Source organism: Chiloscyllium plagiosum, unplaced genomic scaffold (assembly GCF_037043375.1).
Source record: "Chiloscyllium plagiosum isolate Xiang-an unplaced genomic scaffold, Cpla_swu_hap1 HiC_scaffold_44, whole genome shotgun sequence".
NCBI classification, from domain to species: Eukaryota; Metazoa; Chordata; class Chondrichthyes; order Orectolobiformes; family Hemiscylliidae; genus Chiloscyllium; species Chiloscyllium plagiosum.
Window position 1 is genome coordinate 26,745,611 of NW_028270182.1, and position 22,441 is coordinate 26,768,051.

The following is a 22,441-nucleotide window of genomic DNA, read 5'->3' on the forward strand; positions in this document are numbered from 1 at the left end:
GGGGAAATTATACTGACTGAGTGGTGTCAGTCTGCCATTTGCTGGGTGAGTTACATATTAAGTGTTGGGTCAGTCTGCTCTTCCCTGGATGACTAACATTGACAGAGTGGCGTCAGTCTACTCTTCCCTGGGTGAGTTACATTAACAGAGTGCGGTCAGGCCATAATTTCCTCGTTGAGTTACATTCTTGTCAGTACCTCCATACTAAGGATTTGAGGAATTAACAAAAGAAACTCGTCCCCTACATCTTTGGTATATTTCGCGATGGGAGGTGAATCTTATGTCATTGAAAGACAACTGTGTCCCAGAAATGCATTTCTAATAATTGCATGTACTAATTCGACACTGCAAGCGGTCGGGAATAATTTGAGGAGAGGTGCAAGGTAGAATAATTAAAGTCAAATGCACTGATGCCGAGGAGACATGACACAAGATGTGAGTGTGGAGCTGATGGTGCAAGGCTCAGTGTCAGTGCTATTGGTTCAGCATTTATTTCTCACTGTTCGCAATGGCTCACACACCACTGCTGTCAATTCACAACAATGAGCCTGTTCATCTTGGTTTGAAAATCCCTGCGTGTGTATTAACGTGGTTAATGGGACGCGAGAGGAGATGAGCACATCCTCTTTATTCTGTCAGTTTCAACAGGTGAAAATATCTGTTGGATGCCAATGCAAGAGGATACTGTCTTTTTCTGTGCCTTTTCAGTGGGGCATGCTCAGCATTGAAATGTCTGTATTTGCACAAGCAGAGTTTGATTGCCATTCATACTGAGCAACTCTAATACAGGAAACGCGTTTTTGAATTCTTGTGATCAAGTGGTTCAGACATTGCACATATGGACGACAAATCTGGCTTTTAACTTGGCGCCGTGGATGAGCTGGTGAAAGCAGCTCCCATCACACTGGTGCCTGCTCATTGTATTGAAATCTCGTTATTTCTCGCAAGTATTGTGTTGCTGATCGAGGAACTCAGTGTCCTGTTTGAATTGCTGTATATCCTGATTTCTCGATCCGGCTTCATTTTCCAGCTTTAAATCCAGTAGTGTATGTTGCTCTTTTTAACTACTATTTTAACCTGGAGATTCTTCCCGCAGTTCCACAAGCACTTCTGCTTCTCATCCTCTTATTCTCATTCCTTCATTCCCAGTTTTGTGGAAATTAAGTGGTGAGGCAGGAGAGACAGCCTCATTCCCGGGGAATGATGTGGTGATCGCACTGACACCACGACATGATCACCCTCATTCTCTGCTGTCACCATTCATTTGTTGTACACCAACAGTAAATGCATCCTTGTTCTTCTTCAGCTATCATGTAATTACTTTCTTTTTCTGTTGGATAAGGAATTCAACTTTAACTTCGAAAGGGTCTTTAGATTTTGAGGAAGAAATGTCTCCTTGCCTCAGGTCGAAGTGACAGACCCATTATCCAGAGAATGTGAGACTACTTCGACCGACTCCAGCCAGGCGTCAGAGAACCTCTCAGCAGTTCGAATCTCAAGCTGTCTCTGAATGTCAGGCATTTTCAAGAGCAGAAATGGGAAATGAGGGATATGGACATCCAGAGAGTCGGAGAATGTGAAAAAGGCCCAGGAGGGTACAGAGACAAATATAGAAAAAACAAAGACACATATTGAGGCAGACACTAAAAGAAACAATTCTCCATTCGGCGTGACTGCTAAATAACAGAAAGCAAAAGGAAATGTAACCATTAAAACATAGCCTTCTACCAGCTCAGGAAAATGAAAGTAGCATGACAGCTGATTAAATCCTTTTAAGATTGTAAATTCGACGTTTGTAAGCTCAAGAGTGATTTTCATAAATATCCTGATTCGACAGGTAAAATTATCATTTCCCAAACAGTATAATCTAGAAATCTATAACTAACCTGTTTCCTGTCCGTCTAAAAATAAGTCTGTTTCTCTCCACAGATGTTGCCAGGTGTAGCGGGTTTCTCTATCAATTCTCGTTTTTAGTTCAGATTTCCAAAACCTGCATCTTTTTGATTTTTGATAACCTGGCACAAAACCAAGCATTACCAGGTTCGGACCAGTGGTCAGAAATACTGCTACCACGATATACTTGCACAATAAAACATTCATTCCCTGTCCGAAAATAGAACTAATGCCATGGCAGTTCGAGTTCCAAATCCTAACTACGAGATTACACGAAATGAACAGACGCTCTTGCACTTATTCTCAATGAAATGGCTTTTCCCTTTCATTTCTGATCAGTTTCACTGCAGATTGTTTTCTACTCGTCTTCAAGTTTTGCAGAATGGAAAAGCCCATTTGGCCCATGGTGCAGTCTGGTTTAAAGACATTCATCTATTCTATTCTCAGTTTTCAGCTTTGGTCCATAACCTTATGTGTTATGATGTTTCCAGTGCAAATAGCAGTGAGGTTCTCGCTTTCATCTTAGATGACACCACAATGGGATTGAAGTTTGACATAGTCACACTGTGTTATTACCCACGTCGTGTCTCCCACAGAAAGAGACACATTCCCCGAGAGTGGCAGAGTTCTCAGGATTTGATCAGCTCCTTGTGCTTCACTTCAGCTGTCCGCTCCAACATGCAAGTTCAACCGCCAAAAGGCAGCTTTTGGTTAAACCAAAGCCAGTTCTACAGACAATGAGAGACGTTGCTCTGAGCTAGATTTGAAGTGGACGAAAGAAACTGTAAATTCGAAAACCCATTTCCTTCCGTTCCTGACAGACAACAGGAATGGACTAGCACGCTGCATCCTCGTGATTTTAAACGCGAACCGACAATCCCCTAACTCGACGTCAGGCGTGTTACCAATTCCGTCACTGACCCAAAGACCAGGATTGGCTGTGACAGTTTGTCTCTAGGTAATGTAAACGTCCACATCAGGGAAATAGCATTCGCAAGGTGAAAAATCAGCAAACATAATCATCGTCACTGTTTCACTTGGAATTCCGCACTCTGTGAACCATTTCCTTTCATTGTACTTTCATATTTGAAGTTTATTACATTCCAGAGCCTGAACTAATTCAGCGAGAAACCACTGGTCATTTCGATCCCGTCATCCGGAATGAGGCGAGTTGAACGATGCCTTTCTTACTGCCAACACATCAGCGCAGCGCAAAACGAGCTCGTGTTAGCATCAGTCTTTACTTAACTTGCTGCAGTATATCTGCTGAACAACATCAGATTATCACAGCGTTGCCTTCTTCACATTGAAACCAAGGGTGATAATATGAACCGACTTGGAAACTTGGAGAGAGAAACACTGCTGGCGAAGACGATAATGACGTGAAGAGCAGGCACTAGAGTTTGTACACCAAAGGCTACTGCAGTATCAATGGACATCCCTGCATTCGAGTCTGAGTTTGCATTTCCCAGAACAGGCTTTAATTCCCAGTTAATTCTCTTCTTGTGAATTATCCGAATGAAAACTAAATCCTGGCTGCACACAGAACACACACACACAGATCCTGCCAGAACAATTCAGTGATCGATCAGCATCTGTCTGGAAGGACAATGGCAGCAAATACAAGCGAAAGCTATCACTGCAATTACGTCTCCAAGGTTCTCGCGCTTCCCAGTTGAAAATATTTCGCTGTTCCTTCAATGTCACTAGATCTAAATCCTTGCCTCATGGCATCATGCCTGTACCCCACTACTGAGGCCATCCAGGATTATGCGGAGTAACTCAAAATCGCAAACTCTCGAGTAATTAGGAATTGACGGTGCATCCCATCACATTGAGAATTGACTTTATCCCAGTAATACGTTTCCTAAAGCTGCAGTTTCTAAGGGAACACTTGCAAACGGTCGGGAATAAATTGAGAAGTGGAACGGACGAGAGGAAAATGTGAAAGGCAATGATGACAGGGAGGCATGAGACATAAAGTGAGTGAGGAGCTGGTGTTGCAACATTTAATGTCAGTGTCAGTATTTACTGACCACTATTCACTCTGATTCACACACCACTCCTTAACAATTCACCACAATGAGCCCATTCCTCTTAGTGTGAGTTTACCTTTGCGGATATTAACGCGGTTAAAGGTGCCCAAGAGGATGGATAGATCCGCGTTATCCTGTCAGTTTAATCAATCTAAGTTATCAGTTTACAACAAAAGCAATAAGAGATTGCCTCTTCCTGTGCATTTTCAGTGGAGAATATCCAGCTTTGAACTCTTCTGCATAAGCAGAGGCTGTTTTAAATTTACACCGAGTACCTGTGAAACACACAAAAAATGAGTCCGAGTTCCTGTGTTCGAATAGTCAAGTAAATGCACGCATAGTTTTGAATCGTTGAGCTTGGGCAGTCCCTCAGCCTTAGTTAGTGAAAGTTCCTGTGAAAAAACAGCTGAATATGGGATCAAATCCTGACATCTCACTGTTTATAGGTCTTTCATAAAAAACAGAGTTGACCTGTGGTTCTGGTCGTGGTGGGAATTCAAATCAATGACTGGATCGAGGTTATAGTTTAAAGACAGCTCCTTCGACACCTCTGCCACGCTGCCACACAAACCCTCGCAACCACGTTTTTCATGATTAGTGTTTCAGCATCGCCTCACTTCAGGCACTTACCCACACGCACTTTCAATGGCGAACTTGGCGTAAGTTTGATAATATTTATGAGGATGTTGCAAGGCATGCAGTGTTTGGACTGTCGCGTAAAGCTGAATAGGATGTGAAAATTTTCCCTGGAGCTTGAGGGCTGAGGGATGGGCTTACAGAGGTTTATATCAATATGAAGGAGACGGTAGAGTAAATGGTCAATGAATATTTCTTCCCAAGGCAGGCAGGTTCACAACAAGGGAAGAATGTTTTAAGGGGAGAGTGGTAAAATTTAAAAGGGATCTGAAGGACATTGTTTTTTTTTCACACAGAAAGGTTTGCGTGTTTGGAATGAATTGTCAGATTTAGATTAGATTAGATTAGATTAGATTACTTACAGTGTGGAAACAGGCCCTTCGGCCCAACAAGTCCACACCGACCCGCCGAAGCGCAACCCACCCATACCCCTACCTTTACCCCTTTAACCTAACACTACGGGCAATTTAGCATGGCCAATTCACCTGACCCGCACATCTTTGGACTGTGGGAGGAAACCGGAGCACCCGGAGGAAACCCACGCAGACACGGGGAGAATGTGCAAACTCCACACAGTCAGTCGCCTGAGTCGGGAATTTAGTGGTGGAGTCTGGTATACTCTCAACATTTCAAAGGCATATGGATCTGTATACAGACAGGAAAGTTGTAAAAGAATAAACGTGAAAATTTGGCAAATAGTGCGTTTGTTTACGGGCTCAGCCCCTCTGAGATGCTGCAGTGGCGATCACCAGTTTGACTAGGCACTCATCACTTGGTCAGTGCGTTGGGCTAGTTTTCTGGAAGATGGTTAGATTAGATTCCCTACAGTATGGAAACAGGCCCTTCAGCGCAACTAGTCCACACCGACCCTCCAAAGAGTAACCCACCCAGACCAATTTCCCTCGAACTAAAGCACTGATCATTATGGGCAAATTAGCATGTCAAATTCACCTGCCCTGCACGTCGTTGGAGTGTGGGAAGAAACCCAAACAGACGCAGGGAGAATGTGCAAACTATGCACAGGAATCAAACGTGGAACACTTGTGCTGTGAGGCAGCAGTGCTAACCACTGAGCCGCGGTGCCGCCCTAAAAGGGGATGGAGAATGCAGCTCGCAACTCCGCAATCTCTCGCATGCAAAGCGAGTACTCTCCCATTTGAGATAACTCCCACAGGCTGCTTCGGTTAAAACCAGCAACGAATCATTTTTCATGGTCTTAGGCTGCCAATGACAATTCTTCTTGACACATTCCCAACTTCTCAGTGGGAGGTTTTGGCTGCGGAAAATACCTCACAAATCATGTTGCCTGCGCAGCTCTCCAGCGAAACCAAAACCTGACATCTCATGAACAGAAGCAGAACTGACAAAGAGAACCTATTTTCAGACTCACGGACTCATGAATGCTGTCTGTGAGGCAGAGCGAGTCGTCTGGGTCATGAGCTGCTCACACAAATTGCAGCGAGGCAATTTCAAATGGTGCTTTCAACGTACTGGCGCCTTAGTGCACCAATACCTCCAGGAAAGTGCTCAAGTAACATGATTCAGAACTGACTAACAATGAACCATGAAAAGTGAAGATTACCAGTTACAGTCTCGATTAGATGAGGTTAACAATTGGGCTGATGTCTCCACCGGATCGAGAGGACCAATCACTAGCCTCTCTCATCAGGACAGAAATTAAGGAAATTAGGGAAATGTAACCAAGTTTTATATCGCAATTTCCGTCCTTTTTCGCAACAACAACAAAAAACTGCGAGCATATTCAATGTAGAACCTAAATTCACATAAACAGGGAAATAAATATCTCCATTCACTTTCAGAGAAACGGTGAAAAATGCAAATTGTCTGGAATATGAAAGATTGGCGCAGCATGTTTTTGAGTCGCATATTATGCTGGTGGCCTTTCGAGCTGGAGGGGAACGTGACAACTGCAGCAGAAGGGGAAAACATGGGCACTAACATGTTGGTTGTTTTCTGCTGTGCCACATCACATCCGGATTAGAAGACTGCTTTTTTTTCTGTTCAACTTTAACAAAACTCATCCCTGCAAAACGTTGCCAGCTTAATCCATTAGCACACGTGGCCGCGCAGGGATGCAAACACAAGCCTTCTTAAGAAGTGGAATCTGAAATCAGAGTCTCAGGTTGCTCAGCCACGCGAGCACACACGCCAAAACCGGAAACCCAAGAGCATGTACCTGATGATACCCTGCAGCATACTCACAGCAACTGCACTAGTTCTGCAGAATAAGCGGTGGGAAGGAATTACTCTATCTGAGCGGTCGTGCTTGTTGTTCTCATCAGCAAATCTGGCTTTGAATTTGCTAGCCCATACCTGCTAACATGCTGAAACGGAATGCAATTCCGATTACCGCTGTGTGAAACTTTGTTCATTTTCTCTCCTCAGATCAAGTGATCACTGGAGATTATGAATTCTGCTCCTGCCAGAAATGCCGACTCTCCTGCATCTCGGATGAACTGAAAAACTGGTTTAGCACTGGAATCCGAGAATGGCAGAACACGTAGCAAGATTATTCGAAACCCAGAGCCAATAAGAGTTCCAACTTTACTTTTCTTTGTCCATAATAGTGCATTATCCAGCAGAGCCATTTGAAACTGCCACCTGGCTGCAAGCTGAGTTGGAAACCTATGTGGCAATCAAGGACATGCGACTCACTTATTGTCGGTAAATCAAACACTTCTCACTTTGAGGTGTACAAAAATTAGTTTCTAAACATATTCAGGGAAGGTCAAAGGCGATCTGAAATGTCAAAGAGGTGGTCACTGTTCGTGATTGCTCTTTGTTCGAGTTGTGAAAAAGTTTCCCGCTTTAGTCGCATTCACGTTTCTTGTTGATGACTGAATCAGACAGAAGGTGTTTCACCAGAGCTGCACTTGACTTGCATTCCTTTCCCTCGCTGTCATACTTTCCTGGAACTCTGTGAGAACAAGAAAACACAATACATATTGTGTCATTCGGCAGCCTGAATGTGATTTCCTCGTTTTCAGTTACAACATGGTTTAGACTTCAGGCCACACGGTAATATTAGTAACAGTATGAGAACAAGAGTCGATAGTTCATCTGTGCCTGTAAATCTTTTCATTCCTGTAGTTGACTGAATGAACTGTATCCGTGTCTGCTGCTTCGAAACTCGGATATGTGAACTGCTCCAAACTATGATTGAGGATTTCTGGTTTTGGTTGACACACGTTGAGAAACGCCAGACAGCGTTCAAATGAAGCTTTCAGAGCACATTTTCGGATGCATTTGACAGAAACTAACATCATGAATCCAGTGTTCGCTGTGACAGAAGGAAATGAATGCTCTCCTTGTTACTGATCCAGGCCACCTTCGCATGTCAAGCAAATGTGGTGCTGTTGTTACAGAAAGGATCAGTGCCCGGTAACTGTGTCCTTAAAGAGGACATGATTGGAAAAATAAAGAATACCATGTTGAAATATCCATGAAATATTGGTTGAAAAGGCGCAGACAATTTTCCCTGCAGCGCCAAGACAGAGGAACATATGTAACGGCACTCTTAAACAGGATGGCCAGCAGTGATATAGATATCAACCACATATGAAGGACCACTGCGAATAGAAATTTGAAAATGAATTTCACGCAGCAGGTATTCGGAATTATATTATTTTCACCGCTACAGTAGTATTGGGCGAGTAAATTCAAAACAAGGTTTGCTGATGAGAATGCAATAAAACCCCGTCGATCATGATATGAAAGACTGTCGTCCGGAAAGAGGGAACAACAATATTTCTTCTAAGCTTTGTACTGGGCCACTTTCGCACAAACTGATACAGCTACTCTCCAGAAAAGATCAGGGCCTGCGGCATGCACTCTTAGAAGTGGTGACCATCAGTGCTGGAAACATCCCTGCATATTCAGTACAAGGAAGAATACATATCGAATAAAAGCGTAGATGGCAATTAATTGGACTTGTATTCCCTTTCACCACGTCAGCGAGAATTTGCCGGGGATATACAGAGTAAGGTTTACTGACCAGGTCAGAAAGCAATTACCTCCACATATCTTGACACAATAAGCCTATCTTTCTTTCTGTCCTTTTTTTTGAAGCGCCGATCCTTTCCGTAGGAGATGAAGATGATAACTGCTCCCCCGCAGGATCACAGTGGGGCCAGAGACCCGATCGAGCTGCTCAGAACAGTTCGTGTTTGCTGAGAATCACGGAAACTGAGATTGATGACACGTAGACACGGTGTAACAGCTGCCAACACATGTGGAGGGTTTTGGGACGGATTAGGACCCACTCTGGGAAAAAGACTGGATCCTAAGACTGGGGAGTAAGTGTTCAGGTAGAGGACTGGAGAATGGGTTTAAGAACGATATTAGCCAAGATCTGAAAGTGCTAACCGCTCCTATGTCTTCCAATCTCTGGCCATCTGGTATCTAAGGAAATAGAAACAGAGTTATTTGTTCAGTTGGAAGTCCTGGGCAAAGTGAGAGATAGATCAAGCATGATACAATTTTAGAGACAGGGAAAATGTTTGGAGAGGAAGCAATAGAAGTGAAGCTGAATATAAAGTTTGAAGTCAGGACATATTCAATAAAAAGGAAGTTTGTAGAAAGGCAGAGGGACATGGAGATGGAAAAAGAAGTGTCACCAGTCCCGAAATCTCATTCGGTTTTTATTTTCAAGATGCAACCGGACCTGCTGAGATTTTCCAGCAATTTCATTTGTTGATTCTGAAACAGAAGATGGGAGTGATCCTGGACCAATCAGCTCTCCCATGTTCTTCGAATATTTGACTTACCCGTTCGAACAGATCACGTCTGTCCCACACTGAAACCTCAGAATCCTTCCCCACCCCCATCCTCGTTATTGGCACTAAACTGTTCATTACATAAACTTACATGAGCACACAACAAGAACAATTGCAAAATGTACAGCGAGAGCTCCGTTCTGTTCCATCAGCACATTCTGAATCAGTTAATTTTTGTTCAGGACCCATGAGACATGAAGCCATTTCTGTCAGACCACTAACAAATGGCCATTCGCGTTCTGTGTCTTTGAACACTTTGGTTGGTGCACGGATGAAGTGGAATCTCATGTTTTGAAATGGGCATCATTCATAGTATTTTCAGCTGCACTGATAAAGTTGTATCTGGCGCTTCCAGTAAAGTGCAGGCAGTTTTCACTCAGTAACTGACATGTGATCAAAGCAGGAGGACATATGTATCAGCGAAAGCAACAAGAATGCTCCACCAGCGTTAGCTCGCAATTCTGCATGTGGAACGAAGAGCTGGAACTCTATTAAACAGTGAAAACGACTATTATGGGGCTTTGACGCACGACTCTCTGATTAAACAACTCACATTGCACCGAACTGAGATATCCAGGGTTGGGACACGATGAATTAGATTGCTATTTCATTCTGAGCATAATTCACCTGGCACAGCAATTTGCAAAGATCCAGCTCATTCCTCCCAATCACAAATAACATAATTCACATCTTTCACTTTTGTTATTTCTTCAAAACATTACAATCTATTTAACACTGGTCCCGGCATTTAAGATTCAACCCGAATATTTTCATATGAAGTGATTTCCAGTCACTCTGGCAGACAGTAAATCAGTCGGAAAATTACCTTAGGAAACCCAATCATTTCTGTTTACAGTATTGGGAATTTCCCATCTGCTGACGAGACAGAGTACTCAAAATCAACATTTTCTTTGTTCTTCCTGCCTAAAACGTTACCACTTCTTATTTTCAAGACAGGAGTTTTGTTTATAACACGTTCCAAGAACGGTAACAACCTTCCAATCTCCTGAATCAGTTTCCAATTTAAAATGGAAGCTTTGTTCCTTTCCCACGGAAAGAGCAGTTAATGAGAAAGGAGTTTCCACGAGCTGTGTCCCAGGGTTTGGCAGGAAGCCCTGATTGAAGCTGCAGTGGCAGCTTTCAGTTGGCATCGGGGGATTGGAGAACATGGTGTCGTATTCTGCTGCGTGTACACGTCTTGCTCCCTGTGGACTCGGGGTGAATCATGGATGCGTTTTCGGAACAACACTGCCTTCCAGTCTCTGGCCATCTGCAATCTAAGGAAATAGAAACAGAGTTATTTGTTCAGTTCGAAGTCCTGGGCAATGTGAAAGATGGAACAGTTCTGATACAAAATTGGAGACTGGGAAAATGGTTGGAGAGGAAGTAATAAAAGAGAAGCTGAATATAAAGTTGGAAGTCAGGATACATTCAATAAAAAGGAAGAGTGTGTAAAAGCAGGTGGAGATAGACATGGAAAAGAAGTGACACTAGTCCCGAAATCTTAAATCGATTTATATTTCCAAGATGCTACCAGACCTGCTGAGATTTTCCAGTAATTTAATTTGTTGGTTTAGAAACAGAAGATGGCAGTGATCCTGGACCAAACAGCTCTCCCGTGCTCTGGGGATATTTGACTTACTGTGTCTATGTCCCACACTGAAACCTCACGATCCTGCCGCACTTCGACCCTCGTTACTTACAATGTACTGTTCATTACGTTAAACACAAGAAGAACAATTGCAAAACGTTGAGGGAGAGTTCCCTTCGGTTTCCATCAGAACAATCTGAATCACTGAAAATTCGTTCAGGACCCATGCGATATTGATCCGTCTCTGTCAGACCCCTAGCAAGTGGCCATTCGCTTTCCGTGCTTTTGAAAACTTTGGGTGGTGCACGGTTGGTTTGGAACCTCACGTTTTGAAACGGACATCATTCATTGTATTTTCGGCTGCACTGATAAAGTTGTCTCTGGCGCCTCCAGTAAAGTGGAAACAGTGTTCACTCAGAAACCGACGTGTGATCAAAAGCAGGTGGACAATGAAAGCAGCAAGCACATTCCCCTGCGATGGGTTGCAATACTGCACGTGGAATGAAGAGCCGGAATTGTATTAAGCGGTGAAAGCGCCCATTGTGAGGCTTGCACCCACCACCCTCAGATTAAGCATCTCACACTGCACCGACTGAGCTAACCAAGCACGGTGCACTGTGGATTAGTTTTGCTATTACATTGCGAGCATAATTCATCAGCAATTTGTTAGGATCCAGTTCATTCCTCCTAATCACAAAAATATCATTCACACCTTTCACTTCAGTTATTCCTTCAAAGCATTACAATCTATTCAGCACTTGTCCCGGGATTTAAGGTACAACCTTAATATCTTCATATTTTTACCCTCAGCTTTATGTCGCTGATGTAATTTCCAATCACTCTGACAGACAGTAAATCAGTCGGGAAATTACCTAAGGAAACCCAATCATTTCCGTTTACAGTATTGGGCATTTCCCATCTGCTGACGAGACAGAGTCGTCTCAATCAACACTTTATTTGTTCTTTCTACCTAAAACCTTTACCACTTCTTATTTTCAAGTCAGGAGTTTTGTTTATAACATGTTCCAAGAACTGGAGCAACATTCCAATGTCCTGAAGCCCTTTCCAATTTAAAGTGAAAGTTTTGCTCCTTTCACACGGAAAGAGCTGTTACTAAGGAAGGAGTTTCCACGAGTTGTTTCCCATGGCTTGGCAGAAAGTCGCTGATTGAAGCTGCAGTCGCCGCTTTCTGTTGGCATCGGGAGCTTGGAGAAAGTGATGTCGTATTCTGCTGCGTGTAAACGTCTCACTCCCTGCGGACATGGGGTGAATCATGGATGAGTTTTCCCGGTTCCAATGTCAATACATGGTTGGGGTAAATGCTTGTGCTGAAATATTTGTGACTTATTCCCTGGGTGGGCTCGAACCACCAACATTTCAGCCAATTGTGCCGACCATTTGAGATACAGAAACTGGCAACGCAGATATCCAAAAGCAAAGTTATCGACGGGATATGAGGATACGTCGGACAGCCGGAACTTGCATTGTTTTCAGAGATAGTCGCTGATTTTATCACCGAGAGGGTAAGCTCACTGAGGAGCTGCAAACACTCAAATTAAAAGGCATCCACACATGCGCAGTTCTCTCACATACATCGCCACATAGGAGCACACTTAAAATGCTGGTATTTGAAGCCACGATTCGATAGAAACTGAAGCTTAAAATCCAGCATATTAGACCGCTCGACCACGCTACCACACACTCAGATTTGTTATGACTAGTCTTTCCGCATCGATTCACTTCAGGCACTTAGACCTCGCAAATTCTGTAACGAAATTGGCGTAATTTAAGAAGAAAGACCAAAGAAAATGTACAGACAAGGAACAGGCCCTTCATCCATTCAAGCCTGAGCCGATCCAAATCTACTGTTTAAACCTGTCACCCAATTCCTAAGCATCTGTATCCCTCTGCTCCCCACCTACTCATGCATCTGTCCAGACGCATCTTAAATGTATCTACCGTGATTACCGCTCCCGTCTCTGCTGGGAACGCGTTCCAGTCACCCATCACCCGCTGTGTCAAGTAGTTGCCACGTGTATCCCCCTTAAACTTTTCACCTCTCACCTTGAAAGCGTGACCTCTCGTTATTTAATCCTTCAACCTGGGAAATAAAACTTTTCTCTATCTACCCTGTCTGTACCCTTCATGATTTTGTAAACCTCAAAAAGGTCCTCCTCAAACTCTTTTTTTTCTAATGAAAACAAACCTAACCTACTCAACCTCTCTTCCTAGATTGCACCTTCCATACGAGGCTACATCCACTTAAACCTTTTACACGCCCTCTCCAAAGCGTCCTTTTGGTAATGTGGCGACCAGGAATTTACACAGTGTTCTAAGTGTGGCCAGACCAATGTATTGTTCAATATTATCATGACTTGCCAGCTATTTTATTCAATACCCCACCCAATGAAGCCAAGCATACAAAATGCCTGCTTGACCACTCTATCCACCTGTGCAACAACCTTCAGTATATAATGGACGTGCACTCACAGATCTCTCTGTCCATCAACTTTTTTTCCCAAAGCTCTTCCGTTCATTGTTTAACCTCATCTATAATTAGACTGACCGAAATGCGTCACCTCATATTTGTTTGTTTTGAACTCCAGCTGCCACTTTTCCGCCCAACTTTCCAGTATATCTATATGCTCCTGTATTCTTTAACAGTCACTTATACTTTCTGCTCGTCCAGAAATCTTCGTGTCATCTACAAACTTTCTGATCATTCCAACAGTGCTCTCTTCCAGATCATTTATGTATATCACAAACAACAGTGGCCACAACACTGACCCCTGTGGAGCACTACTGGTCATCTTTCTCCATTTCCAGAAACTCCATTCAACTGCCATTCTCTGTCTCTTATTGCTCAACTAATTCTTTATCCACCTGTCTAGAACACCCTGCACACCATGTTACTTTACGTTCTGTATTTGGTTATCATGGGGAACCTTATCTAACTCCATACTGTAGTGCATGTATATGACATCAACAGCCTTTCCTTCATCTATCAACTTGGGCACTTCCCCGAAAAACTCTGTGCCTCTCACTGATATGCACGTTATTTTCTAAATATGAATAGATCCTATCCCTCAGTACCTTCTCCAGCAACTTTCCCAACACTGATGTTAGGCCCATTGTTCTGTAGTCATCCGGAATATCCCTACTATCCTTCTTGTACAGGGGACAATATGAGTTACGTTCCAGTCGGCCAGAACCTCACCTGTGATGAAGGATGCCTCGAAGATATCTGTCAGGGCCCCAGCTATTTCTTCTCTCACCTCACTCAGGAACCAGGGATAGATCCCATCCGTTCCTGGGGATTTGTCCACATTAATTACCCCTAGCCTGCCCAACACAGCTTCCCTACTTATGGCAACATGATCCAGACTAATCAAATGTTTTACTCTAGACTCAACATTCATCATGTTCCTCTCCTCAGTGAACACTGATGCAAAATAATCATTCAGAATCATACCCACTCTCTCAGATTCGACATACAGCCTTCCTTCATTTTCCTTTAGTGGGCCAATCCTTTCTCTGGTTACCCGCTTGCTTCTTATATATGAATAATAGGCTTTAGGATTCTTCTTAATTGTGCCCACGCGAAGTTGTTTCATGACCCCTTTTAACCCCCTTGATTCCTCGTTTAAGACTTGTCCTACTCTTCCCATGTTCCTCCAGATACCATTATGTTCTTGGCTGCTGAGGCGTTATGTGTGCTTCCCTGTTCCTCTTAGCGAGTCGTACAATTGTCCTGTCATCAACTGTTCACGAATATTGCCTTCCAAATCCTTTGCCTTCAACGGGATAAGCCTATCCTGCACTATATTTAACCTATCTTTGAAAGCCTGCCACATATGAACTATGGACTTTCCTACAAATAGCTGTGTCCAATCCACATTTCCGACCTCCTGCATAATTTTGATATATTTAGCTTTGGCCCAGTTTAGTACTCTTTCCTCAGGACCACTCTCGTCTTTGTCAATGAGTATTTTAAAACTTACAGAATATTGGACACTTCCCGAAGAAATCACCCACGGCAACTGCTATCACCAGCCCTGGCTTATTGCCCAATATCAGTTCCAATATGGCCTATTCCCTCATCGGACTATTGATATGCCGCTCCAGAAAACTCACCTAGAGGCTTCTTACAAATGGTATCCCCATCCAGACCTCTAACGATAAGAGTATCCCGGTCAATGTTGGGAAAACACCAATCAACACTAAATTATTGCCTCTACGTCTTTCCATGGTCTGTTTAACTATTAACTGTATTACAGCCCCAAAAATCTAACCTCACCCTTCTTATTTCACTGCTCCATCCATAGTGTCTCACGACCCAAGCCCTACATGGTGTCCTCCTTTCGCACAGCCATGATATCATCCCTGACCAGCAATGCAACTCCTTCCCCTTTTACTTCCCTCCCTGTCCCGTCTGAAGCGTCTATATCCTAGAACAATTGGTTGCCAACCATGCCCTTCCTTCAACTAAATCTCTGTGATCGCAATAACGTCATATTCCCAGGCACCAACCTATGCCCGAAGTTCATCTGTCTATACTCCATGCATTAAAGTAGATGCATTTCAGGCCACCAGTTCTTTTGCATTCATCTGCTCTCTGCTTACCCTTCCCTTTTTTAATGTCATCTTCCAGATTCTGAGTGTTTCCAGTTTCCACCACACTGCCGACTTGTTTAATCTTGTGGTTCCCAGCCCCCTGCCACATTAGTATTAAACGTCCCCAACAGCAGTAGCAAAACCTCCCGAAAATATATTCGTTCCCGTCTGGTTCAGATGTAGATCGTCAATTTTCTTATAGTCCCACATTCCCCAGAACTGTTCGCAAAATCCAACAAATCTGAAACCCGCCCTGCAGCACAATTCCTAAAGTCACGTGTTCATCGTGCCTTTTATTATTCATTTCTATGCTGGTAGTCACATGGCACCGGCAGTAATCATGAGATTACTGCCTTTGAGGTCCTCCTCTTTACTTTCTCTCCGAGCTCCCTGAATTTTCCCTGAAGGTTCTCGTCTCGTTTTTTTTTCGTTGGTGCCTGTATGCACCAAGACAACTGGCTGTTCACGATCCCCTTTTCGAATGCTCTTCAGCCGATGGGCGACATCCCTGACTTGAGCACCTGGGAGGCAACATAACTCTCCAGAATTGCTGATGCTCCACAGTGAGTCCACCCGCAGTTCCAGAGTGACCACGCGGTCAAACAAGTGCTGCAGCTGTACACACTTCTTGCAAGTGTAAGTTTAGAAAACCTTTCCAAGGATTTGCAAGGTTTGCACTGCTTGGACATGAGAACGAAACTGAATAAGCTTCGTCCGATTCCCAGGAGCTTCAGGGCTTAGATATGGCCTCACAGAAGCAGATAAAATAATGAGGAAGACAGACAGAGGAAATAGTCAGGGAGCACTTTTTCACAAGACACGCGAGTTCAAATCTACATAACAAACGTTTAATGTGAGAGATGAAAAATTTTAAAAGGGATGTGAAGGACACATGTTTTTCACACAGAATATTTGTGTGGGTGGAATGAATTGCCACATTTAGTGGCAGAGTCTGGTGCACACACAGTATTTCAAAGGCATCTGAATGGGTGTATAGACAGGAAGACCTCGGAGAGATACGGCACAAATTTGGCAGATATGTATGGATTAATTTCGGTTATCTATTCAGCAAAGGCAAGTTGGATCGCGGAATTTGTTTCCATGCTCGGCAACTTTGAGATGCTCCAGTCACCGGCAACGGTTTGAATACACCATTTGCAAAAAACGTATGATGTTTGTTCCTCAGTCAGCGAGTTTGGCTATTTTGTTTGGAGGGTGGATGGGCCCAACCGATCCAGAGATGAAGGTTTTCCGGATATTTGCTTCCAATGACCATTCTTCTTGACACTTTCCCAAGTTTGCCATCAAAGATTTTGGCGAAAGAAAAATACCTCCCATATCGCATTACCCACTTTGCTCTCCAGCGAATCCAAAAACTGACAGCTCTTAATGTGGAACAGAGTCAGAACTGAAAAGGCAGTACCATGATCAGACAGACCGAAGCTTAAGTGCTGTCTGTGATGCACTGTGAATCGTCTCTGATATAAACTGCTCACACAAATAACGCGCGAGGCAATTCTAAACCTACTGGAGATTTAGTTTATTGCCAAGTCCCAGAAAGTGCTCAAGTATCATAAAACAAAACAGAACAACAACGAACCATTAAAAGTGAACATTTCCAATTATATCCGTGATTAAATTATGGCTATCAATGCCCTGGTGCCCCCATCTGATCGAGAGAGCCAATCACCTATCTCCCTCACCAGGACAGTAATGAATGAAATGAAAGTATAGCAACGTTTCACATCGCGATTGCCCACCTTTTCGCCACAGCATCAAAAAAACAGCGAACAGATTCAATGCAGGATCTTCTTTAGAAATAACGGTGAAATAACTATGTCTATTCACTTTCAGAGTAAACGGGGAACAACACAAGTTGTCTGGAATATGAATAACCAACATAGACTACTTGGGTCCCAGATACTACTGATGCACAGATATTCACATGAAAAGGTTTCTTGGGTGATTGCCCTACACCTAGAAATCATCTGGCTGCCATCTGTTTGCCCTGTCACATTAAACCTTTGCTGCTCTAATCGAATTTCTAGTTCTTGTCATTTGTCCGTGTTGCTACTAGGGATAGCTGGTCGAGGCAACTCGTGACTGCCACACAAATTCTTTGCCAAAATTGGATAGTCCCGCAACGTGAATCACAGTATACGAACTTCGCAACGAGGATATGCCACGCGGCAAGTTACAAAGCACGCTTCAATTTATTAAAGTAAGTTTCTGGGAACTGACAACCAGATTCCTCCTGACACTCGGAATTATGACAACACATAAACCAACAGCCTCTCTCAGAGACAAGTGACCAATGCCCATCTTGTGCCAGACAAACGTAGTTGACAAGATTGCACACAGGGACTGCACAGAACACTATAGAGGATAAGCAGACAGACGACCATCGAGCTGCATTCATGCAGTTCAGTTACCCTGTAAACCCCATGTACAGCTGTTCCTTGTAGGTACACACAGGGCACTGAGTGTCTCTGACTCCGGGACTTGGGACTCGGATTATATGACTGCAGCACTGGTTACTTCCTTGTGCGAGGTAACTCTCGATGGAACATATGTAAAACACGATAGCTCATTGAGAAATACGTCCAAAATAGTATCCAAGAGACGTATTTCTGTTGTGTTTCTGGTCCTGTTCCTGACATGATATCCAGCATTGTACTTATTGTGTGCTTCCTGACGGTTCGGTGCATGGTTTCGTGATCGCATCGTGTGCATTAATCTGCGTTTTAGCTGCAATTACGTGCGTTTGAAACTCAGGACCACCTGCCTCTCTTCTGTTTTCTTCTTCTCATGCGCAATTGCAACACAGTAAACGATCAATTAATATTGGAACATGACATACACAGGCGTGTAAAAAGCCCAGTTTCCGTGGCAATTATGCAATGGTTAGAGATTACTTTGATTCAGGAGATAAGGATGGAAAATGTGTTTGGGTAGAGATGAGGAACATTGAGGAAAGAGGAAACCAGCCGGTGTAGCTTACAAGAACACTAACATTAACCACAGTGTAAAAAAAAACGAACAGGAAAAATACCGCCTGTGAATGATAAAAGAAGGCAAGAATTATGGGAGAGATTAATTCCCCTTCTTCCACTCCCGTTTGAATTGTAAAGAAACTTTGATGAAAAACAATCGAAAAGTCATATATGCCCCATCGAACAACGTGCGCCATACCTTGGCCATTGATTACTGTAGATTAGAATACTCACAATGTGGAAACAGGGCCTTTGGCCCAGCAATTCCGACCCGACCCAGCCCAAATGCATTCCTCTCCATTCACCCTGTCAATTTAGCATGGCCATTTCACCTAACCGGTACATTTTTGGACTGTGGGAGAAAACCAGAGCAGGTGCATGTAGCCACGGGGAGAATGTGCAAACTCCACACATTCAGTTGCTTGAGGCGGGAATTGACCCTGACACTTTGGCATTGTGAAACAGCAGCGCTCACGATGGTGTCAGCGTTAGATGGGATTTATTTGCCGTCTTTTATTGGGAAAAATCTCTTTCATTGTGAGCATCTGGAAAGACCAGTTCCTTCGCCAGAAAAAGAAATGAATATGTCACTAACCTTTGATTGTTTCATGTCCAAGAACACTCAGATCAATAGCTCCCTTGCTTTCCTCTGCTAGTCATGTTTGCAAAGAGATCAAGCAAATTGCCAAGTGTTATTTTCCTTTCAATCAATAATTTTGACTCAGTCTGGCTGCAAATATCTTTTCCTAACTTTGTGCTTTTTTTCTTTTACATTGGTGTCTCGCACCTTACAATTGACAGCAGATGTGGGAGAGGAGATGGAAACATTTAGCCCATCAAGTCAGCAACAGCTTTCAATGAGATCTCAGCTGATTTGGTTAATGCTCAACTCTGCTTTTTAGTCAGTACTCATGGCCGAGTGGTTAAGGTGATAGGTTAAAAATCCATTGGGGTTTCTCCGCGTACGTATGAATCCTGCTGCCTACGTTATGAATGATTTGCTGCTGAGCGAATTTTCGCTCAAATTTCATAAAACCTATTTTGCAAACGAGGACGGTAATTTAATTACACTTTGGAACTCGAGTTCTTCATCAGAAAAGTTCCATACTTAAAACATTATCTCTGTTAAAACGAAAATTGTTTGTGCAACGGAGCAAGACTGGCAAGAGACACGTCGACTTTCCTGCTCCTCGGATGCTGCCTGACCTGCTGTGCTTTTCCAGCATCACTCTGATCTAAAGTCAGGTTTCCAGCATCTACAGTCCTCACTTTTGCCTAGTTTCTTCAGTGTCTCTGGTTCCCAATTCAAGAACTCCATCTCTAGCGGTTTCATGTTTGTACCTCCGTGCTGAGGAGTTGAAGAGTGAAGAAAAGTAACTCACCCCCTACATCTCTGGGGTAATTAGGGACTGAAAATGAATCGTGTCACATTGAAAGATATCCAGATGCGAATTAATCTCTGTCTTTTATTGGGAACCATCTCTTTCATTGTAACTATCAGGAAAGACCATTTCGTTCGCCGGAAAAAGAAATGAATATGTCATTAACCTTCGGATTCACCTAACCTGCACATGTATGGATTGTGGGAGGAAACCGGAGCACCCATTTGCTTCAGGTCCAAGAATACTCAGATCAATAGCTCCCTTGCTTACCACTGCTGGTCATGTTCGCAAAGAGATCTAGCAAATTGCCAAGTGTGATTTTTCTTTCAATAAATAATTTTGACTCAGTTTGGCTGCAAATATCTTTTCCTACCTTTGTCCTTTTCTTCTTTTACATTGGTGCCTCGCACCTTACAAATGACAGCAAATGTATGAAAGGAGATGGAAGCATTTAGCTCATCAAGTCAACGGCAGCTTTCAATGAGATCACGGCTGATTTGGTCAATGCTCAACGCGCCTGAGCTGTCTGTAGTCATGCCCGAGTGGTTAAGGCGATGCATTAGAAATCCATTGCGGTTTCCCCACGTAGTTTTGAATCCTGCTGACTACGTTATGAATGCTTTCGTGCTGGTACAATTTTCGCTCAAAGTTCCGAAAACCTATTTTGCAAACCAGGCCTGTAATTTGATTAGACTTGGGAAACTCGAGTTCTTCATCAGAAATGTTCCATATTTAAAACATTATCTCTGTTTCTCTTTCCAGATACACTGCTCGACACATCGGGTTTCTGCAGTTGTTATTGGACGTCCTGAGCAGAAGTGCTGCTTTTCATTAGATTCCTTTCCTCCCTGTCCACTGTTCTCTGACTCGGGTCAATGGCAACACTTCGTCCTGCTCGTCAAAGTGCTCATTCCCCACCGCTCCCTCTCCCATCATTACAAACAACCGCAGGAAATTGCCACTTAACCATCTTTGTTCCAAAATGAAACTCACCAGCCTCGGGAATCTCTCCACCAAACGGGACTTCTCATCCCTGGACATGGTGCAAGCCAGAGGATTGTGAAGAGATACTGTGAAAATATTGTCAGTTGGGAGTTTGAAAAAATGTTTAGGAAGCAAACCATATAATGTAGGCTCCAGCCTTGGAAATCTTGATAAACTCTTTGGGAAATGGAATCAGAGGAGGATGAAGAAGTGTGAACTGTAGAACCGAGTAGAGGACGGGACATTGACTCTGATGTTCTCGGGACAGGAACTGATCTGAGACATTGAAAGAATTCTCGCTCACGTACGTGAGGAATGCAAACTTCATCTGGACTCTGTGACAATGAAAAGCTCTGGAACACTCAAGACAATATCCAAATATTGACTGGGATCACTACAGTACGAGTACTATAGATGGGTCAGTTTTTGCCCAGTGTATGCAGGAGGGCTTCCTGACACAGTACGTAGACATGCCTTCAAGGGACGAAGCCACTTTCGATTTAGTACTGGGTAACGAGCATGGCCAGGTTTTAGATTAGGAAGTAGGTGAGCATTTTGGAGACAGCGATCACAATTCTCTCAGGTTTATTTTCGTGATTGAAAGGGATAGGAGTACTCCACGAAGCAAGAGTTACAGCTGGTGGAAGAGAAATTACGATGCAATGAGGTAAGATTTAGGAAGCGTAGAATGGGGTAGGAAACTGCAGGGTGTGAGCACATTAAAATGTGGAGCTTATTCAAGGAAAAGCTCCTGTATGTCCTAGATAAGTATGCACCTGTCAGGCAGGGAGGAAGATATAGAACGCGTGGGCCGTGGTTTACTAAGGAATTGGAATCCCTGGTCAAGAAGAATAAGAAGTCTTATGTTAGGACAAAATGTGAAAACTCAGTTAGAGCGCTCGAGGGTTCCAACGATATCAGGAAAGACCTAAAAAGAGAGCCGAGAAGTGCCAGGAGGAGACATGAGAAGTTGTTGGCACATAAGTTCAGGGTTAACCCTAAGGCTTTCCATAGGTATGTCAGGAATAAAAGAATGACGAGAGTTAAATTTGGGACAATCAAGGATAATAGTGGGAAGTTGTGTGTGGAGTCAGAGGAGATAGGGGAAGCACTAAATAAATATTTTTCGACAGTGTTCGCTATAGAAAATGAAAATGTTGGCGAGGAAGATGCAGAGCTTCTTGCGTCTAGACGAGAAGAGATTGAGGTTCACAAGGAAGAGATATTAGAAATATTGCAGAATGTGAAAATGGATAAGTCAGCTGGGCCGGATGGGAGCTATCTGATGTTGTTTAGCAAATGCACTGCAGGAAGGTACAAATCAAGCTGATGCTAACAACGGCTCGTTATGAGCCGCTAATTTGCAGTGAAGTGGCGGCGCCAATAAAAGGTGTCACGCATCTCGTCTAATTCCACATCCTGAGCTCGAAATGACCAGAGGTTTCTCGCTGAGTATCTGCAAGGTCTTGCTTGGACGACAACATGACACTTTTTCACTGGAGTGGATCATGAAATC